Source organism: Panicum virgatum, chromosome 1N, assembly GCF_016808335.1.
Source record: "Panicum virgatum strain AP13 chromosome 1N, P.virgatum_v5, whole genome shotgun sequence".
Taxonomy (NCBI): Eukaryota; Viridiplantae; Streptophyta; class Magnoliopsida; order Poales; family Poaceae; genus Panicum; species Panicum virgatum.
Window position 1 is genome coordinate 60,665,170 of NC_053145.1, and position 11,037 is coordinate 60,676,206.

General features: G+C 43.4%; 1 pseudogene; it reads left to right on the top strand.

The window, feature by feature from the left end:
• Window positions 1-825: 825 nt before the first annotated feature.
• Window positions 826-10,330, top strand: LOC120657194 (annotated as a pseudogene).
• The last annotated feature ends 707 nt before the right edge of the window (window positions 10,331-11,037 follow it).

Consider the following 11,037-nt stretch of genomic DNA (forward strand, 5'->3'; position numbering starts at 1 on the left):
TTTTGAGCTCCACATGTCATAGGTAAGAAAAAATATGGCAAAATTTCTTTAGGCAAAAAAAAGTGTGGTAGCTAAATTCTTTGCCACACTTGCCTAATTTTATATGTGGTAGAGTATGGTTGACAACCAAATATGAGTGTCAGAAACTTACACTACGCATGCAGTACGTGTGATGCTGCTATGTTCTCTGAACTTCCGGAGCTCGATGGCTGGCGAAAATGGATTCTCTACAGTAGGCTGGCACATTACCAAGTTACATGCACTACGGTGTTGTGTCGGACACCTATAATTTTCGGTAAATATTAGAAATTACACGTGTAACTGACAATCAAACTATTATATAAGATGAAACAATTTTTATTTGCAATTTTTATTTGTTGCTAGAACAATTAAAAAATATTTCGAATAAAAAAATTGTTTCAACAATAAATTTAACTAAATTATATATATGGACCGATTTATTGAACCGATTTTAGACCCAAAATACAAAATTTTAGGAAAAACTACTGCTGCGACACAGCTTCGGATCACGGGCAGCGCCCTAATTTCCCCCCTCCTCTCTTTCTTTCTTGTCTCTTTTTCCCAAAGAGACTCGCACGGGTGGGCCGGCTAATGCTCTTGGATCGTGCTTGCTGTGTGGGTTTTTGACCCAACTCCTCAGCTCGGCAGCACCTTCCTGGGCCTACTCGGGCTTATCACTCTCAGCCCATGAGGATTTTTTTTACCCTTTTCCTGTCCCCGATGGTTCGTCGGTCCCTTCGCCCGCAACGAGTATCGACAAGGTAGGCCAGCTCCCTTCAATTCCCTTTCCCGCTATTTGTATTCGAATGATCGGATCTGACCCGGTTACACGTGCACACATGCATCATGCCTAACTAACTTCGGGTTTTGGCGAAAATTATCTTGGTCTTGGTGGGGATTTGCTGCGTGGTCTAACCCGCTGTTGATTTCTGTGTGCTGCGGCGTGTGATTTGGTAGGTGCATAGTCCGTTGGCGATGGGGAGTACGGGGTTCTCATGGACGCTGCCGGACCACCCTAAGCTCCCCAAGGGGAAGCCTGTGGCCGTGGTCGTGCTGGACGGGTGGGGCGAGGCCAACCCCGACGAGTACAACTGCATGTCTGCATCCATGTTGCTCAGACTCCCGTCATGGACTCGCTCAAGAATGTACGCACGCTTTTCTTTGTACCTGTCCATCTGCTGCATCTTGGATTGCACAGTCGCATTATGCATTTCTGCGATTGCAAAGATGCATACTTTTGTATGTACTTTATATTACATATCATGGTTGTGAATGTTTGATTAGGCAGCCGTTGGATAATATTGGTCACATTAATCTTGCACTTGGAACCCTTTCGGTGCTCCAGTTGAGCATGATGATGGATCTAATATGATCATTTGTACTTCTCACTGTATTACTGTCAATTCGGATATGTAGTACCATCCAGGATCTTAATTCGTCCAAACCAATACCACTGCATGTAGGGTTTTAGGCTCAGTAGTAACTGCTAAAGGTTATGGTCAAAAGTTTCATGTACAATCTAAGTGTCTATAAATGGTTGTGCACTGTGGTTACTGATGCTTAAGAAAGTATATTCTTGGTTGCCCATTATTTCTGATACTCAGTGTTAACAAAAAATAACTTGGTGTTGCATGAATCGTTCGTTTTTTTTCTTTATACAACTCTTAGATGAAAGATTGTTCTGTCTGCATAATTTGATTGCAGGCATGCAGTCAAACTCACCGCTTTTGTGCAATATTAGGGTGCTCCAGACAAGTGGAGACTAGTGAAGGCCCATGGAACGGCTGTCGGTCTTCCATCGGATGATGACATGGGCAACAGTGAAGTTGGCCACAATGCTCTTGGTGCTGGCCGCATTTTTTCCCAAGGGTATGTTGTTAGATTTTGATCTGCTTTTGGAAATGCGGTTTCTGATAATTAACGCATTGTGTGTTTGAATGTTGTATTGGAACATGAATGCCCACAGCTGTATTTTTCGCACATACATGCCAAACCGCTAGATGTATCTGCCAACGAATAATCTGATGTCCATAAGATTCAGAATATGTGTATCATCTCCTTGACCAGGATAGTCCGTAACTGTGTCCATAATAAGTTACTAGTTTCATTGATATATCAACCAATTTATTGATTTACTTTGAGCAATTGCGAACTAGGACACATCTCTTGCATGTGCTGGTTTGCTCTTTCTTTCGCTGGTGCTCTGTGCTTTTTTGCTCAGCCTTTGTTTTCATATGCAAACAAATATCAAAATGGTGGTCATCATATGAATGATGCCACACATGACAATAACAAGAACCAGCATTCATCTGACGCCAGCAACCAGTCATCGGGGAAACAACTTGGTGGTGCAGCACCCTCATCCCAACATCATGCCGCGTTGGTTGAGGATGTGCTGACATTGGCCCGCAACTCACTACGGGATGAAACATGTTGCAAAGTCATTATGGAAAATGATGATGGAGCGGTTGACGCCCGCTATTCGACGCCACCGGCGGAAGAAGTAGCGAGCTTTGAGGCCCTAATTCATGGGTCAGGTATGCAGGACAACACATCACATTTTTTTCTAGATGTCACAGTGCAGGATCCCGTGGTGGCTGCAACTGAGGTGGGCACGGAGAGCACGCCGACGGTGACTTCGACAAGCCAGGAGGCGCCCCGGGGTGCGGCCTCGGGGGACAGCAATGCTTCGCCGGCATCACTGCTGGGTGCCCACTCAGCGGGTGCAACAGCTGGCTCGGGCGGAGCAGCGCTGTGCCCCGTTGGGGTGGAGATGCCGCAACCCAGCGACGGGAACCGGCCGACAGCGGAGCCGGAGACTGCCGCGTTGGCCGGGCAACTCGCTTCGCCGGTGGATACCAGCGCGGGCGAGCAGGTGGGGGCAGCCCTTGCGGCACACCCCGGGCTGCTGCTGCATGGTCCTGTGCAACCCATGCATGGAACTGTGCAGCACGAGCATGAACTGGCCGGGCTGCCGCCTACCTGGGAGCCGACCGAGGCACCTTTGGGCACCGAAGAGGCACTGACCGCTACAGTCCCTGCGGCGAATCAGCAAGCCAAGGGCCGGAACTTGGTGGAGGGGCCCACAGTGCGCAGGAGCGCCAGAAACAAGACCACGGCAGATGAACATACCTTGAAGAAGACTGCGAGAATGGCGGAAAAAAAGAACCTCGAATTTACAGGTTCGTCTTTTACTAGCTTTTCAGATAATCGCATTACTTCGAACCTTAATAATATAGGCATCAACCTAGGTTCTTCTGCCTCGGCTATTATATCCTCTACTATTGCTATCAAAAATCTAGAAATTGATAGATTAGCGCTTCAGGCTAGCAAAAAATTAGATAAATCAAAATCTAAATTTAGTCATGCCGAGAGTGATGAGGAGAAGGAAGATAGACTAGAAGCAGTTCTCAGCCATGTGAGTGGTAATCTAAATGAGAACATGCAGGATACGGAGGTGGATCACATTATCGATCTATCTCCCATCCGTAGAAAGAAAAAGTCTACTGCTGCCAAAAATCTCAAAAACGGCAAACTCCCGAAAAAGCCAAAAACTCCTTCGAAAATTAAACTCAAATGAAAGGAGTATTCTGGAATAGCAGAGGTCTTGGAGACTTGGCTAAACACAAATTTTTGGCGGACTTAGTAAAAGAGGAGCAAATAAATTTTATTGCTCTCTCGGAAACCGGGAGGGATGAGTTTCCTGATCATACATTAAAAAAGTTGTGCGCTGGCCGGGAATTCATCTGGCACAGTATGGCACCTCACGGTAGATCAGGAGGCATCCTCCTTGGGGTGGATTTGGAGGTTTTTGATATTGGAGCCATTGCAGAGGGAGATTTCTATGTGAAATTTACCCTACGATCCAAACACGATAGCTTCAAATTTGTGCTATATACGGTGTACGGCCCAGCACAACAGCAAAACAAACAAGCTTTTTTGGCTGAAATGGTTAACACGTGCTCAAAAGAATCGCTCCCTTATCTAATTGGGGGGATTTCAATATTATGAGAGGGCCGGAGGATAAAAGCTCCGGAGAATTTGATTTCAAGTGGCCTAACTTGTTTAACGCTGTTATTGAATCTCTTGATCTAAAAGAGATTGTCATGTCTGGTCGCCAATTCACATGGGCGGGTCCGGGTGACGACCCGACCTTCGAGAAGCTTGATAGAGTTCTCGTTAGTACTGAGTGGGAAATCAGATATCCCCTCTCAACGGTAGAACCAAGAGATAGAAATATTTCGGACCATACTCCTCTTATCCTGAATACGAGGGCATCTACCCACCACACCGATCAACGTCCCTTTAAATTTGAGAGGGGATGGTTGATTAGGGACGGGTTCTACGATATGGTTGCCAATATATGGCAATCTGAGAACTCAGGGTGTTCGCCTCTCGAGCGGTGGCAGAATAAATTACGAAGACTCAGACAACATCTTAGAGGATGGGCCAAACACACCGCTGGAACTTATAGAAAAGAGAAGAAAAGACTTCTCGCTATTCTTGAGAAACTGGATAAGAAAGCGGAGGCGATTCCTCTCTCCGCTCAGGAGTTGGATCTGAAACACTACCTAAAAGAGAGTCTAGTGTCTCTCTTAAGAGAAGAAGAGATAAAATGGTACGAAAGGGCAAAGGTCAAAACGCTACTAGAAGGAGACAATAATACTAGGTTCTTCCATCTAGTAGCTAATGGTAAACACAGAAAACAACATATCTTCAAACTTGAGAATGATCAAGGAAGGGTTATCGGAGTTGACCAACTTAAGAGCCATATCACCAATTATTATAAGAATCTCTTTGGACCTCCGGATGAATTGGAGATTTCACTACGGGAGGATCAAATCGGGGATATTCCCCAAGTCTCCCTAGAGGAAAATCAGGCACTTACTTATCAATTCGATGAGGCCAAGTGCGAAATGCGGTGTTTCAGATGGAGCATAATAAGGCTCCGGGGACTGACGGTTTCCCCGCAGAATTTTATCAGGTATTCTGGAATGTGATCAAGGAAGACATGATGGCTCTCTTTTCGGACTTCCACCGGGAGGACCTAAACCTCTTCAGCCTAAATTTTGGGATCGTTACCCTTATCCCGAAAGTGGCTGACGCTACTAGGATTCAACAATATAGACCCATTTGTGTCCTTAATGTCAGCTTTAAAATCTTCACTAAAGTTGCCACAAACAGGTTGAACCATGTAGCTAAGACGGTGGTTAGCCCCACACAAACAGCTTTTATGCCTGGCAGGAATATAATGGAAGGAGTAGTCATCCTACACGAAACTATCCATGAACTACATACCAAAAATCAAGATGGGATCATTCTTAAGATCGATTTCGAAAAGGCGTATGATAAGGTAAAATGGCCATTCCTGCAGCAAACCCTACGCATGAAGGGGTTCTCCTCCAAGTGGTGTAGATGGATTGAATGTATGGTGACAGGAGGAAGTGTGGGAATCAAGGTTAACGATGATGTCGGCCCATACTTCCAAACTAAGAGGGGACTCCGTCAAGGGGACCCTATGTCACCCATCTTATTTAACATCGTGGCTGATATGCTGACTCTCCTGATCAAGAGAGCAAAAGCCAATGATCAAATAAGAGGTGTCATTCCTCATCTTGTAGAGGATGGTTTATCAATACTGCAATATGCAGATGACACTATCATCTTTATTGACCATGACCTAGAACAAGCAAAAAATCTCAAACTTTTGCTATGTGCTTTCGAGCAATTATCGGGTCTCAAGATCAACTTCCACAAAAGCGAAATATTCTGTTTTGGTGCCGCCAAAGAGATGAAAGATACCTACACTAGTCTCTTTGGCTGTAATGCTGGTGAATATCCCTTCAGATATCTAGGGATCCCTATGCACCACAGGCAACTCCTAAATTCTGAATGGAGAAAAATAGAGGAACGCTTCGAGAAAAAGCTCTCTTGTTGGAAAGCGAAATATCTGTCCTTTGGAGGGAGGCTAGTTCTCTTAAACTCAGTACTTAGTAGCCTACCCTTGTTCATGATGTCCTTCTTTGAAATACCCAAAGGGGTTCTCAAAAACCTTGACAAATTTAGATCAAGGTTTTTCTGGCAAGGATCATCGGATAAACATAAATACCGACTTGTCAAGTGGGACATCTTGTGTCGTCCTAAGGACCAAGGAGGACTTGGAATCGTAAATCTGCAATTGCAGAATAAGTGTTTATTGGCTAAGTGGCTTGTAAACTTGCTGAATACCGATGGCATGTGGCAAAAGCTGCTAACTAATAAATATCTACATTCCACATCACTAACCCAGGTAAAGGCAAGACCCTATGACTCTCATTTTTGGAGAGGCCTCATGAAGATTAAAGATGAGGTGTTCAGCCTTGGCTCTTTTGAGGTAAAGGATGGGTCCAAGACCAGATTCTGGGAAGATACATGGATAGGAGACAAACCTTTCAAAGTTAAATATCCATCAATCTATAATATAGTGAGGGATTCACACGCAACAGTGGCTAAAGTTATGGCCACGTCGCCTCTCCAGGTATCCTTCAGGAGAGCGTTGGTGGATAATAAACTGCTTGAATGGCAAAACCTTGTAGCGCAATGCGCCCATGTCAACTTAGTGGACGAGCCTGATAATTTCAAATGGAATATGACCACATCCAGGTCATATACAGTTCGCTCTCTCTATCTACATCTGATAGATAGAAACCCACCTTTTCGACATAAGAGTATTTGGAAACTAAAGATTCCTCTCAAAATTAAAATCTTCCTTTGGTATCTGCAAAAGGGAGTGATTTTAACAAAAGATAATCTCGCTAAAAAGAACTGGACAGGTAGCCAAAAATGTAGTGGCTGTAATATTAATGAGTCTATAGATCATCTTTTCTTAGACTGCCCGTACGCGAGAATGGTTTGGAGGATAATTTCTTACGCTACAGGTTTGACTTCACCTAATTCGATTAGGCATATGTTTGGCTCATGGCTTTCTAATCAATCTAAAAAGATTAGAAATTTGATTTGGGTGGGAGTGGCTGCTGTTTGCTGGGCAATCTGGAGATGCCGGAATGATATAATTTTTCACAAAGTCAAATACCATTCGATTTTGCAGGTTATTTTCAGGGGGACGTACTGGTTACGTTTCTGGGCGCAGCTGCAGCGTGAGGAGCAAGCCAAGACAACACTTTCCTTGATGAGCAGAAACATAGAGACTATCGCTTTGGAGTTCATCAAGGGAGGATGGAACACTTTTTATCGTTTGCTGTAATTTTATCTTTGAGAACGGCTTCACTCTCCTCTATTTTCCCATTTATGCGAATCCTGTAATAATTGGCTGTGTACGCCCTTGGGTGTAGAGGCCGGATGCTTTTCATCCATTATCTAAAAAAAATATCAAAATTGAGCTTATTGTGCTATTTTGTCTCTGTCATACACGTATATAAACACAACCATTAGTCTTTATATTTCATTCCATATGTTATCCTGACTTAAGTGAATGTTGCATTCGCTCTGTCTATAGCGCTAAGCTTGTCGATCAAGCTCTTGCCTCTGGAAAAATTTATGAAGGAGATGGGTTCAACTACATCAAGGAATCTTTTGAAAATGCTACTCTTCACCTCATTGGGTTGTTGAGTGATGGTGGTGTCCACTCGCGTCTTGACCAACTGCAGGTTTGCTAAGCTTTTGTGATTTATCTTCAGTTACGCAACATATTGATTACCCTTCGGGTGATATCTTGCCCACAAGATTTATTCCGTTTGCTTTGTTCATTTCAGTTACTCCTGAAAGGTGCCAGTGAGAGGGGAGCAAAAAGGATTTGTGTACACATTCTTACTGATGGGCGTGATGTTTTGGATGGCAGTAGTGTTGGTTTTGTAGAGACCCTAGAGAATGATCTTTCACAGCTTCGAGAGAAGGGTATTGATGCACGGATTGCATCTGGTGGTGGAAGGATGTATGTTACAATGGACCGCTATGAGGTAAACTCTTATCCTCGCATTCAACCTTCAATCTTTATGTCTAGTGGCTCATAGTTATTTTTTTTATTTAATGCTTTCCAGAATGACTGGGATGTAGTTAAACGTGGGTGGGATGCCCAGGTGCTTGGAGAAGCACCCTACAAATTCAAAAGTGCACTTGAAGCTGTAAAAACATTGAGAGCAGAGCCCAATGCTAATGATCAATATTTGCCCCCATTTGTGATAGTTGATGATAGTGGCAATGCGGTCGGGCCTGTATTAGATGGTGATGCAGTTGCCACCATCAACTTTCGGGCTGATCGCATGGTTATGCTTGCAAAAGCACTAGAGTATGCAGATTTTGACAAATTTGACCGTGTTGGTGTCCCAAAAATCCGATATGCTGGGATGCTTCAATATGGTGGTGAGTTAAAGCTTCCTAGCCGTTACCTTGTTTCTCCACCAGAGATAGAGAGAACATCTGGCGAATACTTGGTGAAGAATGGCATCCGCACCTTTGCTTGCAGGCAAGTGGTATCTATTTGTTAATCTTTACTAAACTATTGCCTTTCTGATGTCAAATCACTTCGGTTTTCAGAGTCATCTCTGAACTAGAGATACTTGTTAATGCCTTGGGCAACACAGCTCATTTCATTTTAACCTATTATATCAAGTGTACTTGGTAAAGCTTTGTACATACCTATCAGGGTCACTCACCTTCTGGATAGATATTGCTGCTCATTATCTTAAAGTTTGATGCTCAATCTTTAAAATGTGAGAAAGGCAGTTATTCTAAATAAATGGAGGCATCAAATGCAGAAACTTTATGTGTGTGGTCATGCAGAGTTCTTGGGGCAGATTACTTTGTTTATTGCTGGTTTGACATTTATATAGACTGTAGTTTTTCTAAGGTATAATCTTCTAGCTATAGAGTAGGTTCACATTCTTTATACTAAATCTTAGTTATTAGTTTTCTATTCTTGTGCTATGTTTGACTGATAAAATGGTTGCCTTGTTCTATGCCTGATTTGTTAATACTAGTGTTGTGTATTAGAGCTGCTGCATTATATTACTTTGTGGCTGACTGAGTTTTGTATTTTCTTGTGCTTACAAGTGTTCTACATCTTGATATATTTTTTTTTGACAAATATGGTATCCTTGATTCATGTGTAACAGTGAGACAGTGAAGTTTGGTCATGTCACATTTTTCTGGAATGGCAACCGCTCAGGATACTTTGATGAAACGAAGGAAGAATATGTAGAAATTCCTAGTGACAGTGGTATTACATTCAATGTTGCACCCAAGATGAAGGCACTCGAAATTGCGGAGAAAGCCAGGGACGCTATCCTTAGTGGAAAGTTTGACCAGGTAAACTATTCTGCAATTTGTAGTAGACCAGTCTTCAAATTTGCCATGCTTAGTGTATTGTTATTACAGGTGCGTGTCAACCTGCCAAATGGTGACATGGTGGGTCACACTGGTGATATTGAGGCCACTGTAGTTGCTTGCAAGGCAGCTGATGAAGCAGTTAAGGTGAGAACGATCAATAAAATTTTACTTCATTATCTGCACGTGTGTGAAGATTCGATGGTTGGAAAGAAAAACCTGGTTTTGTTTGCATTACACAGTTCACCTTATTTACACATTTTATGTGCCTTTACTTTGTTTAATCACTGCACCTCCCTTTTGAACAGATTATTTTGGATGCTGTGGAGCAAGTTGGCGGCATTTACCTTGTCACCGCTGATCATGGAAATGCGGAGGATATGGTGAAAAGGAACAAATCTGGCAAGCCGCTGCTTGATAAGAGTGGTGGTATCCAAATTCTCACCTCACATACCCTTCAGCCGGTGAGTTCAGTGCCATATGACCCTAGGCCCTTGATAGGTTCCGTGAAAAAGCCCACGTGAGGTACATGTTGATTGCCTGGATTTTAACGCCTCTGTAAAACTTGCAGGTCCCAGTTGCCATTGGAGGCCCTGGTCTGCACCCTGGAGTGAAATTCCGGACTGACATTCAGACCCCTGGGCTTGCCAATGTCGCCGCCACCGTAATGAACCTCCATGGCTTTGAGGCCCTGCAGACTACGAGCCAACCCTCATTGAAGTGGCTGAGAACTAAATGCTGGCCATTTGCGATGTCCAAATTCTGTTGCTGTAGTTCTTGAGAATGGATGGATTGATGTCGTTCAATAATTAGATGCACAATTTATAGTCTCCTGAGCTTGCTTTTCACCATCTGGTTGCCTCAGCTCTATGTGAGGCAAACTTGGGACATGCAGCGTGAGACTTCTGTGTGCCTAAAAATTGCTCGATGTGGTATATGTTGCTTTTGACAAGTTCATTTGGGTATTTTTCATTTGGCTTCAGTCTAATAATGCGTCAGTCCGCATAGCTTTTATTAAGTCATAATTATCTGTATTGAGTTGGAGAGCGTTCCGATAATGTTTTCAGATAATGTGCGCAGGAGCCATTGCCATATAGATTGGTCAAGTAGGAGTTTCTTGTGCATCAGATCAAAAAAAAAAACTATACTTATCGGCATATACAGATTATCGTATCCAACGAGTGTCAGATAGCTCGATGAAACTGCGTCCTCTGAACCGTAACGAGCAGTCTGGAATGTGGATATTTACTGTGCGTCCTAAAGCCTAAACTGACCAACAAATTCATTTATATTTGAACAATAATGATCTAAAGCTATTACTTTGTATCAATTGCAAATTTGCAATACTACTTTATTGTTCTCAATGGCATTAAATAAGCTTGTACGTTTGCTGAATTTGTCGGGGACGATACAATGGGCTCACGCTATAGAACATCTACTTGCAGTGACAGTCCCTACCTTGTCTAGCTACAGAATGGTCCAGCTCATTTCAGTTTCCATCAAGAAACAAGTGGTGATTACTTAATGCTGGCCATGATAATCACCGTGTTCGGCTCTAGCCTCCAGCTCCAGCCCTACAGTATTTCTCTCTCACATCGCTCCAGCTTCCAGCCACCAGCCAGGTAACAGTGTTTTTCTCTCACACAACTCTAGCTCCAGCCTGCCGAACGCAGTCAGAGCATGGGCGCGCGCATG